Raw genomic sequence first — 21,412 nt, forward strand, 5'->3', positions numbered from 1 at the left:
AAACATGCATGCCCCCCATATGTGCTGTCAGTTGTAGTGGTAGCCATTGTGTGAATACATTTTTTGTCACTGTGACCTTGACCTTTGACCTAGTGACCTGAAAATCAAGAGATCATCTGCCATTCATGATCAATGAATTTATGAAGTTTCATGATCCAATGCCTTACTATTCATGAGTTATCATCAGGAAACCTTTTTTATGTTATGAATCACTGTGACCTTGACCTTTGACCAAGTGACCTGAAAATCAATAAGGGCTATATACCAGTCATGATCAATGTACCTATGAAGTTTAATGGTCCTAGGCGTAAGCATGTTTGAGTTATCATCCGGATACTATTTTACTGTTTTGAGTCACTTTGACCTTGACCTAGTGACCTAAACATCAATAGGGGTAATCTGCAAGTCATGATCAATGTACCTATGAAGTTTCATGATCCTAGACGTAAGCATTCTTGAGTTATCATCCGGAAATCATTAAACTGTTTTGACTCACTGTGTCCTTTGACCTAATGACCTGAACATCAATAGGGGTCATATGCCAGTCATGATCAATGTGCATATGTAGTTTCATGATCCTAGGCCTAAGCATTCTAGTCACTGTGACCTTACCCTTTTATCTAGTGACCTGAAAATCAAAAGGGTTCATCTGCCAGTCATGATTAGTGTACCTATGAAGTTTCATGATTCTAGGCCTAAGCGTTCTTGAGTTATCATCCGGAAACCATCTGGTGGACGGACCGACTGGAGGACTGACCGACATGTGCTTAACAATATACCCCGAACAAGCCACATAAGAAATGCAGCATAACACATTCTAAAAGTAAAAGACATCTGTGCAATGATATCTTTTCTTCAAATGGTAAGATGAACAAACAAGAGGGCCTAAAAGGCCCAAAGTCGTTCACCTCAGATAACAAGATATTATTGGGACAAATATTGTGATCAAAATTCATGAAGATCGGAAAATAAATGTGACCTCTCGAGTGTTAACAATGTTTTACTATAGCAATATACGTAAAAAAATGACCCACCCCCTGGCAGCCATGTTTTTCAACCAATTGTAACCATTTTCGAAATGATCCAAGATATCATTGAGACTTATATTCTGGCCAAATTTTATGAAGATTGGAATATAAACGTGGCATCCACAGAGTTAACATGGCAAATGTTGACGGCTCATGACGGCCATAAAGCGATCACAAAAGCTCACCATGAGCACGTTGTGTGATTACACCCAATGCGTTCAAATTTTTTTCTCACCGGCTTTGCCATTGACCTTTATAGTATGGATGGCTTTGTTATTATTTATTGCTATCATGTACCTGCAATATTGTGTGTATGTTTACAATACACAAAGTATATGACATAAATAGACTAACTGAGCTTATAATAATCTGATAACTATAGCCAGGTCAAATAAGGACTTAAAAAACATATTTTTTGTCATGATTTCATGAAGACTTGAGATATTTATGCACATAGAGTTTCAAGATATGGGATTATCCACACATAAAAAGTATTTTTGATCTGTGTTGTGCAGGCTCTTTTTCCATAACTCTTAAAGTGGAATTTCCATGTGAAAAGGATGTCAATGTTTTCATTCAATCGTTTTGTATAAAGAACGGTTCTGCATATAATTTGCCATTTTGATAGGAGATGACCAGGGTGACAGAGAAAAGGGATATGCATTTGAGATCTGGTCAGGACTCCATATTAAAGTGGTTATATTTAAAAATGTTTAATTACCACATGACCACGGACTCTAGATCTCCGTGACATGACTAAGGTTCTAAATTAATCTAGTATGAACAGTTGAACTATATCTTTTTAAAACAATTAAAAAATAATATTTGATGTACAAATTTAATCTACCAATGTGTACAGATACTACTTAACATATATTTCACTGTATTGAATGTAGGAACTAGTTAAAATATCCTTTAGAAAAAGAGATCAGGATATAAAATATTCATTGCCTGAAGCAAAGACCCTGGAGCTATGTTTATATATCTTTAAACACACCGATTAAATAAGTAAAACAATACATTGATACAACAGAGGTAAAACCATCCCCTCTGAACAATATGATACATAATTATGCATCATAGCTTTTTATCTGGATCTGAATAGGTACACAGCAGGATGTTTAGGTGTGCGCGCTGCAAGAGAGATATAGGAGTTACTCATATTTTGGATTAAATTTAAATCACTGAAATTCATCACTGAAGTTACAGTATGATCTCATTTGATATAGATGTACATGATTGTATCAAGCAAAATATATTTAATAATTATCAGTATTAATTCACTGTCATGATTTCAGTATCATTAAAATGATTTCAGTAAAGTCTATCATTCATATGCATCAATTTTGTAAATATCAATATAAGTAAACTTCATGAAAACATTTTTGAAAAAAGGGCTGTTTGTAAAACATGCATGCCCCCCATGTGGGCTGTCAGTTGTAGTGGCAGCCATTGTGTGAATACGGTTTTTGGCACTGATACGTTGACCTTTGACCTAGTGATCTGAAAATCAATAGAGGTCATCTGCAAATCATGATCAATGAACCTATGAAGTTTCATGATCCTTGGCGTAAGCTTTCTTGTGTTATCATCCGGAAACCATTTTACTGTGTCAAGTCACCGTGACCTTGACCTTTGACCTAGTGACCTGAAAGTCATTCGGGGTCATCTGCAAGTCGTGATCAATGTACCTAAGAAGTTTCATGATCATAGGCGTAAGCATTCTTGAGTTATCATCCTGAAACCATTTTTCAAAGTTGAGTCACTGTGACCTTGACCTTTGACCTAGTGACCTGAAAATAATTAGGGGTCATCTGCGAGTTATGATCAATATACCTATGAAGTTTCATGAGCCTAGGCATAAACGTTGTTGAGTTATCATCTGGAAACCATTTTACTATTTCAGGTCACCGTGACCTTGACCTTTGACCTAGTGACCTTAAATTCAATATGGATCATCTGCGAGTCATGATCAATGTATCTATGAAGTTTCATGATCCTAGACATAAGCGTTCTTGAGTAATCATCCGGAAAACATTTAACTATTTCGGGTCACCGTGACCTTGACCTTTGACCTAGTGGCCTCAAAAGGGGTCATCTGCGAGTCATGATCAATGTATCTATGAAGTTTTATGATCCTAGGCATAAGCGTTCTTGAGTTATCATCCGGAAACCATTTTACTATTTCCGGTCACAGTGACCTTGACCTCTGACCTAGTGACCTGAAAATCAATAAGGTACATCTGCGAGTCATGATGAATAAACCTATTAAGTTTCAAGTCCAAAGCATAAACGTTCTTGAGTTATCATCCGGAAACCATTTTACTATTTCGGGCCACCGTGACCTTGACCTTTGAAATAGTGACCTTAAAATCAATGGTGGTCATCTGCGAGTCATGATCAATGTACACATGAAGTTTCATGATCCTAGGCATAAGCGTTCTTGAGTTATCATCAGAAAACCATTTTACTATTTCGGGTCACCGTGACCTTGCTCTTTGACCTAGTGACCTCAAAATCAATATGGGTCATCTGCGAGTCATGATCAATGTTCCTATGAAGTTTTATGATCCTAGGCATAAGCATTCTTGAGTTATCATCCGGAAACCATCTGGTTGACGGACATACGGACATACAGACCGACATGTGCTAAACAATATACATTCTCTTCTTCGAGGAGGGCATAATAATACATTATACTGTTTGATATACTGTAAATAATGTAACTACACATCCAAGTAGTGAGTCCATCAAACTATTGCAACCGAAACACCTGGTGTGCCAAGGCACCAGCCGAAGTCAAATGTCTTCTGACTTAGTGCATTTTACTATTTATATTTGTATGCATATGTATGTGTTTGAAAAAATGTATAATCTTAAATGACATCTTCTGACCATGCATGTCCTAGATTTCAAAATCCAGGCCCTGGTCTGACACATTGGTAACATTAACGTTAAACTGTTACCAGGCTTTTGAATTTAATTAGCCAGGTCACAGGAAAAGGTTAGTCTAATCAGTATCAAATTAAACTATTTGTCATTGTCAGAAAACCGCTCTTAAGCAAACAGCTTTCAAGCAACTGCAGACTGAACTGGATCTAAACAGGCCACAATCGCCTTAATGTCTCTTTTACTGGGATACAGTTCAATTAACTATAAAGGGATCTTTTCACGTTTTGGTAAATAGACAAAAATTGAAAAAAGTTGTATCGGATTCACAAATTTTCATTTTAGTTTTGTTATTTTTAGGAAACAGTATTACTGAACATTTACCATGGTCTAATATAGTCATTATATGCATCTTTTAACGATTTAAATATTATAAAGCGTTGCAACGCGAAACGATTGAATAATTTGGAGAGTTATGTTGTTGTTGTTTAATTGTGTGAAACTATAAAAATTGCTTATATTAGGTATAAAATACGTCAACCATTTATACTTGGCAGAATAGTCGAGCAGGCTAATGCGTTTTTACTCCAGGACTAAGGGGGTCACTGGTTCGAGCCCTGCTGTGGACTACTTCTTTTAAGAGAATTTTATTCTGGATTTTTAACAGGAGCTTTTAAGATCCAATGTTGACATTTATCAATATAAAGCATTTAATTACTAACTTAAAAACATGTCAAAATCTGTGAAAAGGCCCCTTTAACATAATATCTACTCCTATAAATATGAGGTCGATATACATGGACTAAACGCTAAATTACGTCTAATTATTTGGACTATAATAATATAAACTTCTTAAATAGAAAGAAGCAAGAATTCATACAAACCAGTAATTTGAGTAAAGAGTTTGTAATCATTGCTGTATTTCAGGACAGCTTGGTGATATGCAAATCCCATATGACATGTTGATATCGGGTATCATAGCCATTCAATAAGTCGCAAAATGCTCGAACAAAATTTATAAAGCAAAATGTGACTTAAATTGATAACTAAAAGTACCAGTATCATCAGTATGCCAGTTTTGCCTTGTCAAGCTGTCGAGATCCAGAAAGTGCTTCATTCACATTGAATATATCCTTCGAATTACATTTATTGATGCATTACTTAATAGCGAAACAAGCCAAATTAAGCTGTAAGAAAGTTTTGACACGAGTGTTATCAAGTCTCTCATGGGCGAAGCCATAGTTGTAGAAAGTGATCCATTCACATCAAATATATCTTCAAATTCCATCAATTGTTGTCATTAGCGGATATTTAGTGAATAAATAATTCATATATCATAAATGACAGATTCTAATAGCGAAACAAGCCAATTTATGCAGTAAGACTTCTAAATAGCGAAACAAGCCAATTTATGCAGTAAGAAAGTTTTGACTCGAGACTCTCATGGGGGCGGCCATTGTTGAATGTTGGAACACGAACGACAACTCTGCTAGGAGAATGTTATCGATGAAAATCAACGAGGTCTAAGTATTTCGATTAGAAAAATCGAGTTATCTCAATCGGACTGGCTCGGTCTTTTACATAGGTCGCCATTGTGAAGAATTTTTTTATGGTTATCATAACTTAGACGATGCTGTTTCAGTATCGTCAAAAACGGATTGTAACCGGAACATTTAATATAACATCGCATGCTTTGGCATGTAACTAACTGGATAGCAAAGTAATACATGTACGTCTGCAAATGCGTGCAGTGTTAAATTTTCGGCGCAGATTTTTAACGCTGTTTTCACCTTAGCTGACATGTGTAAAAGTCTAATTTAATTTGAATAAAATGTCCTGCCAGTTTTCGAAAATAGGAAACGTGAAATCTACAACCAGCTATCACAATTATATTTATAGGTATTTCAAATGACTTTCAATGTGTGTTTAGTATTGTTATACCCAGGGATACTACAGTGATGCTAACAGCGCGTTAAGCACGAAACAATAGTATATTTAATGAAACGGCTTGAGGTATAGAACAAGTGCACACTCAACTCTCGATCAAAACAGTTTTTCTGTGCCTCTTTATATTTAGAAGTTTGTCAATACCAGAGCATTTGTACTTTAAGGCTATGTTTTGATATTAGAAATACTACCATTCGCATTATGTGCACAAGTATATTTCAGCATATAAGTACTGTTGTTCCATATTATGATATTCGTTTGACAAAAATATTTTAAATTCTTTTCTAAATTGATCGTAAAACATGTAAAATCATTACGCTTTAAACAAGCCGTCGTACCAGCAGTGGAACCGTGACCTCACATGAATTGCATTCCACCCAGCAAAGTATCAAGGTCAGATCGAGGTAAAAAAAGTCGTTATATAAACGCTATCGCGTTCACTTAGTAAACTTGAATTTTAAGTTGACCAGAAATATCCTACATGAAGATATTCGGCAATATTATTATGCTGTGCAAATAATAGATTATGCATGTTTTTTCAACAATTGTATAAGTGTCGGTTTTGATTAATTTGATAAGAATTATTCCACCATATTGACCAATCTATTAAAACCAAGCTTGATGATTCACGATACTTTAATAATCGAATCAAATGACCATATTCGGAAAAACAATAAAACAGTTCTGCTCGACGAATACGCTAATAAATAATTTACATATGTTCGGATGATTCGTTTGGCCGGTTGTTTTCATTTCATTTCCATTCTTCTTGTGTATTTCTCTCTTCTATCTATAGATATATTATCAATAATACCTAATACTGCGAATGAGCCATGAAATCTGGCAAACCACCACGTAATCGATTTGCTTGTGATGCAGATGAGAACTGTGCAGAAAAAGGCTTTCGCTATCTTTGACTAGATTGACATAACTCTTTCACCAACACCAACCACAATCTACGACAAATATGTTTTTTTTAAATATGTCTTGTCTTGTTTCTCTACCTGGATAGAAGCTTAGTGTTGTCTAAAAGGTGTATGCAGTTGTTGTAGTCGCACTCTTTTATATAATAAGGTATTATATTAAAGTCAATTATTTACGGCTAATGATCGAAACGGCAATCAAACTTATGGTTTTTGTATGAAGATGACATAAGGTTGCGTTGAACTACCCGGTAGAATACGTCTACTGTATTTTATTTCAAATGATCTCAATAAATTTGCTTATAATTAACTGACACAAAAATAATACACAACGTATTCACTAACAAACCACCGGCGTCGAAATCGATTTCAATTGCATTTGTTTACTCGTGCTCTTTACAATAGCTGTTACTTGATCCACAATCATAAAACGTAACACTAATTTTAATCTTGTTAAATATAGCAATACTCAGTTTTTAATAATATTTTGGCTGTTAACTTGGAGGTTCGCGTATTAAATTGCCTGTACTGATCGAGTTTATAATCAATCACGACAAGTGCGTAATACAGTATAAAAGTGCATGATCACAAAATAAGCGTATATAAAGTGCAGTGATCGAATTTACTATTTTATCTAACGAGCTGTGTCATAGTCTTTGCAGAAGCACACTGCAATCTTCGAGACCTTAATCGATTATTATAATTATTTGATCTTTAGAATGTTAACATCTTTCGTATTAATGGGTAGTTAAATATAAGCACGTCGAAATCGATTCCAACTTCTTTTAGTCCCGAGGTAGACAGATTGCGTATAAATAAAAAAGATCATTCGTTATGCTAAAATCATCGAACATGTTTGTTCATTGAGGCTAAGTGTGATCGAATCATTAATAAGGGTAATAGTGTGAATACGTTTTACGACACAACTCATCAATTACGTGTAATATAGACTAGTGGCATTTGGTCTCGAGGTAGAAAAAATGTGTATGGTTACAAAACATTTCCATAGTATGATAACAAGCGCAGCAATATGTATTTGATAAAATTGTGCCATGGTTACGGATGATGGATATTACTACTGAACAGCGAGTTTAAGAGTAAAAACGCCGTTTCATACAAGCTGCAAAGGCTAGCATTGATGTGATATCTGCATCGGTGTCACGGAATTGTGACCATTTTTAACTAGAAAATGCGTTGCTTCACCACCTGATTTATAAAATTGGCCGAAACGTGCCAGTTTCAAATTAGTTTAAAAACCATATAAGATATGCATTTCTAAACAAATGTCAATTGCATAGACTTTCGGTAATAACATACTATCAATATAACCATGCTGATGGATATTTTCATTATTTCCTAAATATGTTTCATGAGCAACCAAAGATGGTTGTATGGTTAATTAAACTGAAAAAAAGTTATCCGATATTTAGTTGTTCAAATGTGCGATCTTTCTTTCGCTTATTTGGTTGGATTGATTTCTAAAGATAAATCGGTATTTGATGGTTAAATATATTTCATATATGTATGTGTATTCTTTAACATGTACTTTTAAAACATATCCTTTAATCGTTATAATCGATTCCAATCGAGGACACTAAGTTAATACAATTTATGAACTTCGGTTGCGTGTCACGTTTGTTTACTAAAGTTTAAGTGAACTGTATGCATTTGTTTATTCGTTTAAAACAGTGTAAGTAAGCGCTTCGGATAACGTTTAAGGTAAACTACGTTAGCGGTTTGGATATTCCTTAAATCGGTATTTAACCCCTATTGCTGTGAATTGACCATTTAAAGGTTTTGATCCAAGTTTCAATACTGTTAATGTATAAAGTTGGTGTTCTGATAAAAATAATAGTTGATAAGATCAAGACGTCCTCTTCGGATATCGTTTCTGGAGTTTCATTGTTTCCTGTTAAAAAAGAGCAATATTTTATGTGAACGATTGATTAGTAGAAAGTTGAAAGTCAACAATCCTGATCCAATCGGTTTCTTAACTATTGAAATTTGAACTTAGGGTGGATGGATGCATTTAAAAGCTAGAAGCGTTCATGAGTTTAAGAGCCACTGCCTGTCAGTCTCAATTCAAAAGGTGTATACATAAAATTATTGTTCAACGAAACATTAAGTCGCACGTTTTAAAGCATTATAAACACTCACAATCAACTAGTATTTCATAAAATATTTCGTAAAATAAAGTTAACCCATAAAAAAAATTCTTATAGCAAAGAACAATTGTTACAATGAAAACTTGGGACCGGTCACTGTTCACGCATTTAAATGAATGTTTATCAGTTCATTCATAGACATAATCAAAGCGCTGATGGCACTGCAGTTGTTCGCCCTTTGAACGTATTTACTATAATGTACAATCAAAGGGCATGAAGTGGATTTTTTAAGTAGGCAAATCGAAAGACCCCGTAAAATGCAAACAACTTTGCAATTTACTTCTAATTGTCTACAGCGGTGTGATTATTCAAATAATAAATGTATTCGTATCAACGAGCAAATGTATTAAATTCTCAATCACATTAAAAAATATTTAATAATTTTCGAGTGATAGTAAATGCTTCATTTAATATACAATGTATTTCCATTTCATTTTCATTCATGTTTATGTACTGACATTAACGTGTTACTCCTCTAATCTCCCACCCGTCTCAAAAATGTACTGCAATGTTTAAGTCGTAAATTAACATATTTGATCCATAGTTTCGATGGGTCAATATTTTCTCATCGTGTGCAGTTATTCCAATCTAAATTTTCCATAATTAATTACTACATGTTCCAAATTGCACGTCTTTATTTAGTTACAGCACCTGGTCTGTTGCAACACGTACGCTTTAATGCGTGGAACTTGGCAGACCACAGCACCACAAGAAATCAATTTTTTAGATGCGTACGAAGAGACTTCATTCAGCAAATATTAACACATGGCTCTAGAAATACACGTGCACAGAAATTAAATTGCTACCGCGTAGATTCTTTAAAGGTTATTCTTTTCATAACTTACTCGGCACAAGGATTCTATTGCTTACCATTTGCTTTAAACTTTTCATAAGTAACTGTTGTAAACATTTCAAATGTGTGAGAATGATGCCTAACATTGTATTCAATGTACTGTATTACCTACCGTTTTATATGACGTAAACTACGTATATTACGTAAATGGTAAAACCTGTAATTATTTATTAAACAATCTGAGGGTGAACCCTTATTTTATTGACCGATGCTTGTCAAAAATAAAAGTCGCCAGTTAACCGCGCCCTCATAAGCATTCTTGGAGCCAATCGGACGGCGATAATTGACATGACGCCGCCTGTATATCAAATCCTTATCTAAGAATTTATCTACCAATCAGCGATCGATTTATCGGGCGCGCGAGTAAGCAACGAACTGTCCGCCATTTTCCTAGACAAGCTATGTCTATGTTCACTTTTATTTCAATGAGTTTCTTTTATTTTCCTTTGTTTTTCTATTCCTATTTTTATTTTAACGTAGATTAAAAATGGTTAAACTATGTCAATGGGGATTATGTAACTCGGACAATCGATATCCTGAAAGATTAGTTGGTGGCATTTAATTTATATCGTTTCCAAAGCCGAAAAGAGATTTTGAGAAGTGTAAGAGATTGATAAATGCATGCGGTCGTCCCCACGAACAACTGAACGTAAACACTGTCAAAGACAATTACAATATCGTATTATCGAATATACTACATGTAGCAGATTTAAATAGTTCATGTTATCGATCTGATCATCGCATAATAGTTCATGTTTTTAATAATTTTATCAGTAACTAGGTGATTAATAGAAGCAAGGTTCATCTGCATTACTTTAAGAGAAATAAAACCCAGCATGAAGCCTAATTCATGCTGTGTTTTATTACTCTGATAGTAATGCACTTTATTGTCATTATACATGTTATTAGAAGGTGACACGTGATATCTTAATAACGGTATCTACACATGTGCAGACATGTGGTGTCACCAATGAACGCTTTTAATCCACACTATGAGATTGAATGCCTAGTTTCAACGAGTTTCGTTTATTTTGTTCGGAAAAAAGGAAATGAAATATCGCAAAACGGTGTTAATAGGGTTTATGTAACTCTGACATTCGTTATCCAGAAGGATAAGTTAGATGAATTAAATGTATACCATTTCCAACGCGGAAATGCGGTCTTGACAAGAGCAAGTGGAAGCTTCAATGTGTAGGATTACCGAGATCTCCCGTATAAAACATTAATTTATTTCAAAAACTGAAAATGTCATATAAGCAATAACGATATAAGCAATAACGAAGCATTAGTAAGGCTCGATTGGCCATTGTCGGCTCGGGTACTACTTACATGTTCCCCGGGTACTCTTAAGTATACTTACAAGTACCCCGGGAACGGTAAATATACTAAAACTTACCCGGGAAATGTAACGCTAGATCGGTCGTTGTCGGCTATTTTTTTTAAATCAATTATATTCGCATTTATGTCAATTTTCTGTCAAATGGCCTTTATAGTATCGAAACTCCTACTAATAAAGCGTGTTGATGCAGTTTTTTTTTAAAGAGAAATTCGTTTAAGATAATCGGTAGCGCGTTTTACGACATCGGATTTTGGGCTGGAATACAAATCGGGTACAGTCTTATATTGACCAGGTACAATTGCGTATATTTACCGTACCCGGGTTACATGTAAGTATACTTAAGAGTACCCGGGGTACATGTAAGTAGTACCCGAGCCGACAGTGACCAATCGAGCATTATTAAGTATGAATTATATCACGTGTGCATGTAAAATAATAGAGAATATCGGTACCCACTTTGCGTAACTAAACGAAATCCCCATTATAAATCGAGTTTGTGTGTGTCAGAAACAATTAAAAAAAAAATTATGTTACTATTTTAATAAAAACGTATCGATAAATGTCATTGCATAAGAGTTAGTATTACTGATATAACCAATAAATGCGGTAACATGGGGGAAGTCGGTACCGGCGCGAGCGTCTGATACTGGTAGCTTTATTAAGTAGTCTGATCGAATTCCCCTTCATACAACGCTAATTTATATCAGACAATGAACAAACTGATTGTGTTGTTTTGCACTTTCAATTATAGTGATTGATAAATGTCCCATAAGCAATGTGTAATATTATTAATATCACTTTTATACGTAATAACATGTTGGATTCAGGTACATGTGCCCACTTGGCGTCAAAACGACTACTTCACCGAAATCCCAGTCATAAAGCGCTATTTCGTGTCAAATACACGGGGGGAGGGAATGTTTCGTAAATAATTTATATATATATATATATCAAAATAATATGGGTAAATACCGGTAAAGAAGTGTTAATTTATTGCTAATACCACCATTACATGTAATAAAGGTTCGATTTCGGCAAGCGTTTGAGAGCGTGTTTAATTTACCGAAAACCCCAGTAATGTTCTGATGTTCGCTATAAACGTATATTTTGCATTTGCAGAATAACCAAATGACACAAACGCGTTTTATGGTGTGAAAAAGTCCATAAAAATCATCCGGAATATCGCGTTAATCTATATGCAGTCTATAGGCAAAGAAGCCATTTCGGTGTTAGCTTGTCTATGTTTGCTAACCGCTAAGCCACGTGATTAAGTGGGCGGAGCGATCATCGTCCAGGCGCCATGTCAATTACAGTTTGGCGACAAGAAAGTAACCTGAGAATTCTCGTGACGCGTCTGTGTCAACACACATGACTCTGTAATGTTGCTTGAATATTCGATAAGTTCGTCAAGCTATATCTTATCAGTGGATTATCTTTTTCCCCATGGGTCGTTTATGGCGATTACGCGTTGAAAAATGTACATAGTGCACCTTTAAAGTTTGTGTGTGTACTTCAGAAGTTACAGGGCATCGCTGAATCTTCACGACTACACTATGTGCAAACTTGCCGCTGTGACTTTCCAGGAAAAAAAGTTTAATTCTGAGCCAAAGTATGTCATATTTACCTCGGCTGCCCGGGTATTCGCCAACGAAATAATTGTTTATTCAAAAATACTAGTGCACGGTGGCCAGTGAACGGTGGCCAGTGAACGGTGGCCAATTAAACCTTAATGTGCACTGTTTGACAATCTGAAGACAGATCATGTCTGGTTGCCCCTAAAAGGACAAGTTCACTCCGCAAAGGGAGTGCTGACAATTAAAAAGACCTTCTGTCCGCTCATTGTGCGCCTCGCCGCTTGTATGGCCTCTCTAAACGCCACAAGCCGTCGACCCGAACCCAAGAATGGTTTCATCAGCAGGTTGATCGTACTGAGTACCGCCGTTCTAGAACACTTCCATCATCATTGGGCAACCCGCTCAAAATCCGGGCCTGCCCAAAAACAACAACGTCCGACCTCCACCTCTGCTGCTTTCGTCCATCTTTCTGGCGATGTAGTGAAAGCACTATCCACCTACAAACAATTACCATTCCGCTTGGCGATCCTTCCAAGTTCTGGGAGTCAGTGAAGTCAGCAGAAGAGGACGTCGGTGGATGTCGGTACTCGCTTGATTAACAGAGCCGCCCGCAGAAGTTCCTCTATCCAACCCTCCTCAGACGATGTAGTTTAACCACTATGCACCTATGGATAATTACGGATCCGTTTGGTGATTCTTCGTAGTCTTCAGGAAAATCTACTGCAGGTGACTCTTTCCCTTGTCGCGCATGCACGCTCCAGCTGCTACCCGAGCTCTTTTCAACGATGGAATACTATTGAAGTTATAGATTTGTTTGAGAATCGCCCTTTTCAATTACATTTTAAACTTTAATCGCAATATGACAGATTCAATTGCCATCGGTAATTTTGTCGATTTTAATAGAGAATATATAATATACTAACATTGAAATAAAGTAAGAAAAATCCGTTTTAAATAATTAAATTAAACGGAAAGGATTATTGTTTGTTGTTGTTCGTTGTCACTTGTTCGTCGCATATTCACCGCATGAAATGTGAGTTATTAATTGCAAGTGTATTCAAAGCACACGTAAATGTTTGTAAATAAAAATTATACTACGAGAGATAAAATCATCTGTGTTCTCGCACTGCTTATAATTAGTTTATTTTCCACCATCGAATTATGGTATTCTTATATTCGATTAAGACGCAGATTTCTTATGACAAATTAGAATTATATTTTAAGAGCCGCGTCATGCGAAAGTATGTCTTATGGCGCATTTGCTAGCGTAGCTTGCGCACTCTCGTTAAGAGTTGCGCTTTCCGCTATAAAAAACGCAATGTTTCATGGTGTCATTAGTTAGCTCCTGATCAACTACGAGATGCGCATGCGGGACCATAGCTACGCTAACCGCATATGACATCAGACCCATTTTCGCATAACGCGGGTCTACAAAAACATCTGTGGTTCTTATAAATGGAAGTCAGACTGTTTTATTTATAGCACACTGGCCAATTTCGATGGCCCATTCAGTCTTTCAAGAACGATTTTCATACCGATTGAATGAGTATGAAAAGCAATTGTGGTTAGATAATGCAACGAGTCCCGCCTTATCATGACACTATATAATTACGGTTAAATTGTTTGCTCATCTTGAAAGCAATACTGTGTTATCAATGTTTATCGATAGTCCATTATGTCTTCCCAGGACGATTAAGTGACCGAGTATCGAGTCAAAATGCGAAGTATTATTTCCGATAGAACATTTAGGTCAAACTGGGTTATTTAAAGCAAACTGGTAAATTTCGATAGTCAATTAATTCAGTCTTTCAAGAACGATTTCCATACTTACTGAACGAGTACGGCAAACACCTGTGGTTCGATAATGAAACGATTTCCGTCTTGTAAGGACACTATATTATTTCGGTAGTTTCAGTTTCCTCATCTTGAAAGCAATATGGTGTTATGAACGTTGACCGATAGTCCATTATGTCTTCCCCGGACAAGTATTATTTAAACATATATTATACTGTACCATATACTAATACTGTAAAAACTGTTTTTGAATGTATTTGATCAATTGTCATTATTATCTTTTCATTGAAGGTTATCTAACAGTATCGTGCCTATTGATAAATGTCCTATACGATAATATAATTGCAATGAAGTTTACTAATTGTAACGAGTTGAATTACAGCGTTCATGTACACGTATTGTACTACAGCTATCAAACATGTACAAAGAATGAATTGTGTTATTTGGTTAAGTAGAAAGTATTGTTTCATATTAATATATGTATTGTTGCAATTGTACGTATTATTACTTTGTCTAATCATGAGTATTTACTCTGTAAACACTGTACGCTTAATTTGTCCACTTGGGCTTTTGGCCTTCTGGATTTTATGTTCAAATAAACTTGATAACTTGAAAAACTTATTATACACAATAATATCGAAACTGATCAAAACGAACATTTTTTTTTTATGTTAAGTTTGAGCGGATATATATTAATTATTTCCGATTGTCACGAATTCCCCCCCCCCCCCACAATAAACTGCGTTTTAATTATCATAATGAAACAATAATGAAATTGAATGTATATGCGTTTTTAAAATAAAACATTTTTCTTTAACAAAAATTTGCTTTACACAATGAAATAATGGTTTCATTGATCACTTAGTAAAATGGTATTGGATTTTTCCGTTTTTCTCCCGTTGATCTGATAAAGAATCGGCCGTAATTCATCTGCGCACGTGAAAGTATGTATTTCAGAGCATATTTAGAAGTTCTGCTGGGTCTTTGCGAATGCATCTTTTGGCTGAGCTGTACCTTTAACCTTTAAGGAAAGCTGAGTTATAGAGAAAAATAGGTTGGTGACGTGGATGGAGAATGGTTATCTGGCAAGTCGGAGGAAGTTATCGGCTCACCCGATAAGTTCCTCCGACGAGCCAGATAACTATTCTCCATCCACGTCACCAACCTATTATTCTATTTAACCTGTCACATTCGTTGAAATGTTTCTAAACTATCTAGTTTTCGAGTATTTTGTGTTAAAATATTTAATATGGGAAAAAACACGCGCGAACAAAAACATTGTTACGTCACGTCATGCAAAACGCTGAGGCTAGCTTCCATTTTGTTAAACAACACAGAAATCGAGTCAATCGTTATTAATTCAAAACACAAAGACGAAATTATGCTGTTAAAATAATAATGTTTAAACAAACAGTGCTTTACATGTTGTTTTTATAAACTGAAAACAAGTATATTTTATTAATAGAAAATAGTACAGGCGTGCGCATGCGCGGAGAGCAACTGACGGATATTCGAGGTCACGTGGTCATCTAGCCTAATATCTTTTGGGATATTAGGTTACCTGGTTATCGGGCTGATTTATAGGCATGTGACGGGATAAACGCGATTATAACGTAGTATGCAGTATTATAATTGTCATTTGGCAAACATTTTATGTAAAGTATACTCTTCCGCTCCGCGAATTCTTTCTCCGCATAATGCAATACTTCAAATTACGTAAAGTATACCTCCGCGAACTATTTCTCGATGCGAATTGCCTTCAATCCTCGATTTTTGAGTGATTTGTTGTACGTTAGTGGTATGCCTACCAATTTTCAAAACACCACTAAAAACCTTAATTGTTCTTGCAAACAACTAAAAGACACGTTTATTTTTTGGTCCCAACAAAGGAGGATGTGCGTTTTATCAGAGACGTAGATTGTCCGGTCTTCATGAGACTGGGTCAAACAATGGGCCCCAATGATATCTCGGACAAGTTCGAAAATGGTCCCGGTTGGTTTAAAAACATGGCTACCAGGGGGCGGGTCATTTTTTGTTTCTTATACGGCTAATTTAAAAACATGTTAACACTCTTAGTCACATTTATAGTCCAATATCCATGATTAAAACTTCGTATGTGATTATGATTTTTTTTCAGCAACATTAATACCCTGCCTCATACGATAAAAGCTCATATGTTTACATGTTTGTTGTCTGCATAACTGCAGAATATTCGCTATTTTCTTCAAATATGTTATTTTTAATATCAACAACTTGCTTAATATGTGTAATGTGTGATAAATTGCTTATTTTTTCTTATGCCAGGTGTATTGATATTTGTTCATGGATTATGAAGTTTTGATGAAATATCATTAAACTGTAAAAACGTTAACTGTTCACGCATTCTTTTATTGCACACACTAAAATTGTTACTACAGAGGTTTATTAAGAGACTGTATCACATAAATGGTTGCATAGGCTCCTCTGTAGAAACTGGGAAACATTTAATTTAGTTTATACATACTTTTAAAGTTTAGATCATGCTTTTTTACAACATACGGAAACCATATGTTATTTTCCTTAACTTTTTTGCATTTTGGGCACTCATACACAACTGACTGAGTAATGTCCTGAACAAATTCACTATCACAATGTTCATCATAATCGGTATTACTAGAAGTAAATCCAGATTTAAATCATCGTAATCCCATAACACAAAACCCGTCTTAGACATGGTGAAGAGACACAGAAAAGTGACTAAATAACTGGATCGATATGCTAAATATCGGAGGATGGCAAAGTATACGGGTCTGAAGACTTCTATACATAAACTCTAGGTGGTAATGTTATAATTGGTAAAATCGTGCATTGAATTTAGCGGTATTCAAAGAGAACAAAGAACACAAACAGTCGATTAGAGCAGACCAATAACACGTGCTCTCAATAAGAAGAAAATTAAACTGTACGGAAATGGCATACGGATAAATCAAATTAAAAAACTGCAATTAAAATGAAAACAAACATCCTTTATTTGAATACTTTATCGTTTTTCAAGGAAATCCTTTAAATACCGGTAACCATTGTTTTGTTGTTGTTTTTTTTTCAAAATGGAGCCGGACAAAATAGCTAAATAAAACAACTAAGTAAACCAACACGTTAGTCGAATAACATAATGAACTTAACAATACCCTGTTCGTTTAGGGAGTTACATAAAATTTCAGCAATTAAGACTCTAAATGAATGAGGGAAATGATGCAATCAGATAAGTGTCTTCAGTTTAGGACATCTAGCATTGACACTACATATTTGTGATCATATTATATCCCAAAGTATCTACCCTTTCGTTCGATTCTCGTTGTGCATTAACATTTACTACACATTCAAAATATTGATATCTTTTTAGACATATTGTGTCACATATTATGTTCTATTTGTGGCGGAAGTCCTAAGACGGAAATATCGGTGGAAGTGGAAATTACAACATGTGCAAAAACATTGATGAAACAACTATTCGCGACGTAATGGCGCTGTTTGTGTCCGTCAGTGGGCGTTTAGAGTTTCTGGGGACGAAAAATGGACGTAATGGAGTAAATTGAGAGGCGAATGGAGAGCTTTGAGAAGGACATGAAGCGGCTTTGGGTGGTGCACGAAGAGAGAGAAAAGAGGGTGTAAGAGCGGGTTTCACGCCTTGAGGATAAGGTGGAAGGACCAGATATTCATTCAGCAGAACTAGCGAAGAGGGTGCAGGTGCTTGAGAAGGAACTGGATACACTGCGTGATGATGTAAGTTATTTGCAATCACAATCCATGGGAAATAACTTAATTTTTACATAACTCCAAGAGGCCGCTAGAAATGGGAATGAGACGCCGGAGACTACAGAAGCGAACCTGCGCAAGCACTTGGTTAGCGTGTTCAAGCTTTCCCATAAAGAAACAACCTCGATTAAGTTTGAACGCGTGCACCTGTCCCCTGGGTCGCTTATGCATGGTAAAATAAGGAACATTGTGGCAAAGTTTACGTACTTTCAAGACAGGGAAATGGCCATGCATTGAACGGCAATTGGTGCCGAAGATGAAGGAGTCGAGACAGCTGTGTAAACGGGCGTACCTGGCATACGATACGCTCTACATTGAAGGATCCCCTGTTCGAGCATAGGGCAACGGCGGTGGTGAAGTAAAAATCTTGTCATTAACGGTCTTAATGATAATAAGAATTCATGTAATAATTTTGTAAATATTTTTTGCACTCATGATATATGTTTTGTGCACGAATCTTGATCTAATTGCTATGTGATATTTGTTTAAGTGGTCATTTACATTTTATTTTATTTAGAAAATTTCTGAAATTGCTCGTAGAAAAAGTGGTGGAATTGTTGTATATATTAAAGAAGATCTAGCTGATGTTGTTTCAATCGCAAAAATTCATAATGATACAATACTTTGGTTAAAACTTGACCACACATATTTTAAAATCTCAAAAGATTGTTATATCTGTGCAACTTATACATGGGGTCAAGAGTCATAAGTATATAAAACATTCAATGTAGATCTGTTTGAAATTTAAGAAAATGATATTACTAATGTTTCTGAATTAGGTAAATTTGTTGTCGCTGGTGACCTAAATAGCAGAGTTGGCTATAAATGCGACTATATTTTACAAGACTAAATTAATACTATAACTGATTGCTCTGATTACTGCCCAGATAAAATTTCAGTAGACAGTTCAGTAAATTGTCATGGTGTTACATTATTAGATTTATGTACATCAACTGGCTTGCGTATTGTTAACGGTAAAATAGGTGATAGCTGTAATCAATATTTTTATTTTAACAACGGTACGTCTGTCATTTACTATTGGTTGACAAAAGAAAACAGCTTACCTTACATCCTTTCTTTGCCTATATAAGTTATAACAAACAAGCCCAACTCTTCTTTTGGTAATAGCCGCTGTGACTTACATACCGGCTGTCCGTTTATTATTAAACTTAACATCCCAACAACCATCATAAAATATATATCACATCTACCTATCTATCTACATTACACGTCAGCGCAATCACACTTGATTATTGCGTAGCGGGTGGTGCTAGGTCAAGAGAAAGATATGATATGATAGGATAGATAGAATAGATTTGATAGTTAAAAGTATAGAGATAGTAAAATGTTTTGCCAGCTTCTTTTTCTCCTCTTCAACCCCGACCTCTCCGGTTACGGTGGCCGCGGCCGGCACAGCAATGCGAATCACTAGGGGTTACTTGAAGCTGGACACCTAACAGTGATTAGAAGGTGAGTGAGGAAAGCCCCTGCTTGAAGGATACCAATTCATGGGCCTCTGCGACTGACGCAGGGAGGTTGTTCTAAACGGATATGGTGCGTGGAAAGAATGAGTTCTTGTGGTAAGATGTGGTTGTAGACGGCTGGTGGTACTTCTTGTTATGGTCCTTAGGGCGACTTGGCGCTAGTACAAGGTATTGGTTGGCTGGGATATTCACCGGGTCATTGATGATTTTTTACAGCATGGTGAGTTGCGCTTTGGTCCGTCGTGTTTCAAGCGTCTCCCACCCCAAGTGCTCGATCATGAAGGATACGCTGCTGATGTTGTGGTATCGGTTGGTCACATATCTAGCAGCCCTCCTCTGTACCATTTCAAGCTTGTAAGCAATGAGCTTTGTAAATGAGTTACACACTGTGGAGCAATCTCAAGGTCAGGCCGGACAAGAGAGGTTTATGCCGTGGTCTTAAACTTCTCATTGCTGACGCGTAGGTTGCGCTGGAGGAAGCTGAGTTTACTATTTCCATTTTTTACCGTGATGTCCACATGGTGGTTCCATGAAAGGTTTTTCGACAAGGTCAGTCCCAGGTACTTGGTAGTTGAGTCAGTCTCGAGGGTGCGGTCTTTTAGAGGGTAACGGAACATGATTGGGTTCCTCTTTCTGTGGACTAGGAGAATGCTACACTTCTCTGGGTGAAAGTCCATACCCCATTGTTTCTCCCATTCGGCTAGCTTTATCAGGTCGTTTTGTAGGATCAGGCAGTCTTCTTCCGAGTTGATTTTCAGATACACCACACAGTCATCTGCGAATAGCCTTACTCTGGATGTTACATGTACAGTCGAAACTGACCTAACGGCAAACTGAATTTACCGGTCACCTGCAGACAACGGTCAGTCTGGAATCCCCCCGACGAAAAACACTCTATATTACACTTGAATTTAACGGCCACCTGACCATAACGGCCAACGGCCACTATATTCCACTCCGAAATTCATGTTTGACCTGAAATCAACGGTCACGCGTCAGTCGTCTCGAGTCGCGAAAATTAAAAACACAGCACATTATTTGTCCGTCTATTTTGCGTTTAAAGCGTCTGTAAATGTCTATGATATTATAAAAGCGGCCCGCTGCGAGTAAACAAATTATAAGGTGTTGAGAAGGTTTCTTTTCCGGGGATAATTGTGGGGGCATCTTCAAAAGAAAATATATCAGAGTTTATGACTTGTTGAAAGTAATTATCGCTAAATTAAATGACCGCTATTTCTTTGAATTAGAACGGTACAATTACACCGTACTATCGGTTTATGACACCGAATCCGCTTTTTAGACTTTAACGGACGTGACTTCAACGGAATGTGACAAGCTTTATTTACTGAATGAATGAGATGCATGAGTAAACAATTATACCAGCGTTGATAAAGTCATTGTTTAATTTAACAATATGAAATTAAATCAATCTAAAAGATATTATTCTCTATTATTCAATGTACAAGCGTAAGTTAATGCTGTTATTATGATTTGTTAATGCAATGAGCATTTTTTTACACTGTATGCAAACGAATGGGTGGGGTAACAACGTAGTAATACTACCAACTGACCAACCTTCTTAAAATTGTGATCCGAATTCAACGGTCACCTGTGGACAACG

This window comes from Dreissena polymorpha, chromosome 7 (genome assembly GCF_020536995.1).
Source record: "Dreissena polymorpha isolate Duluth1 chromosome 7, UMN_Dpol_1.0, whole genome shotgun sequence".
In the NCBI taxonomy this organism is placed as follows: domain Eukaryota; kingdom Metazoa; phylum Mollusca; class Bivalvia; order Myida; family Dreissenidae; genus Dreissena; species Dreissena polymorpha.